The sequence below is a fragment of the Aristolochia californica genome, unplaced genomic scaffold, assembly GCF_029961685.1.
Source record: "Aristolochia californica isolate CCGP_79_NKW_82.1479 unplaced genomic scaffold, dmAriCali1.0.hap1 SCAF_346, whole genome shotgun sequence".
Taxonomy (NCBI): Eukaryota; Viridiplantae; Streptophyta; class Magnoliopsida; order Piperales; family Aristolochiaceae; genus Aristolochia; species Aristolochia californica.
The window spans coordinates 4496-7500 of record NW_027182044.1 but is presented as its reverse complement, the minus strand read 5'-3'; the positions used below and the strand labels follow the sequence as shown (position 1 = coordinate 7500).

The window sequence follows — 3005 nt, the reverse complement described above, 5'->3', positions numbered from 1 at the left end:
TCAAACGGGGGCGTGAATGCGAGATGCCAGCGGAATGATCGGCCGGACAGAGGCGGCGGGCTGCTTTCTTCCCACCGCGTCCTTCCTTGTGTTTCGGAGATATAAAGCGAGTGCACCGGAAAAGAACGGGAACTGGGTCGATCTATTCTATGGCGAAGCATCCGAAGCATAACTGCACACTCACACGATCTTTGCCGAGAGATAGGAGCATTCGGTGGAACCGGTGAACTACACTTGCTTCTGGATAGATGTGTGGGACAGAGGGCTCGTGGTACCTGCTGCCCACCCTTCCTCCGCTTCTTGAACCGTGTGAACGGAGAGTGGGCAGAAGGGAAGGAGGTCCTCATACGGAGTCGCACACTTGAGCAGTGCGGGAGACTGGGGAATGGGTCGAGTAAACTCCCCTGGGGCCGGAAAAATCACAGACGAAGTCAGCCTTTGATTTGATTGGATTTTCTCTTAGTGATTGGAAAGGAGGGCGCCTGGGTATGTTATAGAAAGGGAAGGCAGAGGTAGTACTTCGAATGGCGAAGAGAGGCGGCTCGGCTTTGAAGGAATGGAAAATCGTCAAGGATGACTTCTTTGTTGGCGAAACGAAGGGGGGGAAACCACGCCAGTGATTCTCTGAGCCGGTCTGGATTTCCAACGCCTTGGGAAACAGGTCGAGATAGATGACAGCACCTTTTTCCCCTCTTCCTTACCGTACGGGCGATCTTCTCTTCTGTCTGGCCTTCACCTCCCGCCCGGCCCTCCAATCTAACCCAGCCCCCAAAACTGATCCATTCATTTCTGCAAGCAGGCGGTTGACAGACCCCTCCTATTCGAGGCCGGGTGGCCTCGCCCCACAAGCACCCAACCCCCCCCTTTTTTTGCTCTTCCTTCGGTTTGGCTCCACGAACGCGCCACCGCAGAGCCCTACTCATATTCAACGCTACTTCAATTCAAGCGCAAGCCCCCCACTTTGACTATAAGCAAAGTACCAAAGAAAGGCGGGAACGAGACGCTTTCTTTCGTTGTTAGGTTTATGGATGGATTCCGTCAGCGAAAGTCCCTCCAACTCAATCAAGATCAACAACATAACATGTCGTGACGCTTTGGTTACCGGCGAACGCTTCCAAAGGCGACCCTCTAGAGTTTTCGGCTCTTTCCTAGATTGAAGTAGCCTAGCTAGCTAGCGCACAAGCCCAAAGGCCATAGGGGGCACCGCACACGCCCAAAGTCGCAAGAGGGGCACTGCAACACACACGCCCTACGCACACGCCCTCAGGCTTGTGCGCTAGATGCAGCAGCGAGCGCATCCGCGCTCCGCTCACAGGCTCCTATTGAAAGGCTTTCCCTCCCTCAAAAGGCGACCAGCTTTCTCTACTATAAGTATAGTTACGCTGCCATTTCTTTTTCCAATATCATGGAATAGCATGGCCTGGGGCTAAGGTAACTCAAGTGGGAGAGCCGTGTTATGGGTGACCTCATTGCACGGTTCAGAGAGCACTTGTGTATGTGATGCAAGTGAACGTGTACGAAAAAGCTGTCGTAAAGTTTCGTTGTTCGTTCCGTCGTCGACCCTATCTATGTTTCTATGATGGCCCAAGAACACGCTCATTCTTCAGCCGTAGAGAGACTTTTGAATTGCGAGGTACCATTACGAGCTCAATATATACGAGTGTTATTCCGTGAAATAACTCGAATTTCAAATCATTCACTTGCTTCAACTACTCATGCTATGGATGTGGGAGCATCAACTCCGTCCCTGTGGGCTTCTGAGGAGCGGGAGAAATTGTTGGAATTCCATGAAAGAGTCTCGGGAGCCAGGATGCATGCCAGTTTCATACGACCAGGTGGAGTGGCACAAGATCTGCCTCTTGGCTTATGTCGAGATATTGATTCCTCCACACAACAATTTGCTTCTCGTATCGACGAATCAGAAGAGATGTCAACCGGCAACCGTATCTGGAAACAACGATTAGTGGATATTGGTACTGTCACTGCACAGCAAGCAAAGGATTGGGGATTCAGTGGTGTAATGTTAAGAGGTCGTGCGACATGAAGACATTGATAGCAATATGGGGGAAGTTCCCATCAGGCAACAACGGTTCTGCCTGACCCTACTCAAGCATGCATATTATGTCAGTGAAGACTTGGTGTGAAGCCTTGGAGACGACGTACCCGGGGCTAGGGTGAGCTGAGGGGGGACAGCGTAAGTGAGCGAATGTGTGTAAGCCCAGTCAAACATGACTGTTCTAGGCGGGGCGGGCCACCCACCTTCGAATGGTGTTGGTCCTACGGACCGTGAACGGATTCGCCTCTGGCCTCTGGGCACGTCGGAACCGCATGAGTTCACCGGGGTGGAGCACGGTCCGCCAAAATCGGCATAGGTTAGGTGCTCTTGATGGAACATGGTAAGCCCATCTTTCTCCATATGGAAGTGCTGCGGGCACATAGAGATGTGGGTAGAGGAAGCCTCAAAAAGCGAAGGCCGAGCTGTAGGTCACGTGACCTGCACCGAAAAGGTGGCTGACTGGGCTTTCTCCTGGATCAAAGCAGATCAGCTCGCCCCATTGGTCGGTCGAATCGGGCGGGCCCCTGCCCTGGAACGTCGAATGAAATAGGTGGCCGGGTTCTCTTTCTACAACCCTATTGATATGATAGGCCCGGCCCCCTTCCCCCTATCCCTTATGTTTAGGAGCGGGATCAGCCCAAGAACGACCAGTCTTGTGGTGGTACGGAAGGCACGGACTCTGCGAACGTCCCGTGCCCTCAGAGAAAGAAAGCCTCAACCAGAACCACATTCCTTTTGCGTGCGGATGTAGCTAAGTGTCTGACTCTATTGGTCATAGTTCCCTGCTGTTGCGGCCGGTGCTCGTTTGCGCGCGCGTGAACCACAAACAAGGAAAGGATGCTTCTCCGGGCATCTGAGAATGATTCGAGCTGTATGAAGGGAAACTCTCACGTACAGTTTGTTTTGGGGGGGAAGGAGCCCGACAGGGTCCCCCCACTGACTTGGCCCG

General features: G+C 52.9%; 1 pseudogene; it reads right to left on the bottom strand.

Moving 5' to 3' along the window:
* LOC137961444 (uncharacterized) overlaps positions 1-923 on the bottom strand; it is a 1129-nt pseudogene extending 206 nt beyond the window's left edge.
* Positions 924-3005: the final 2082 nt, after the last annotated feature.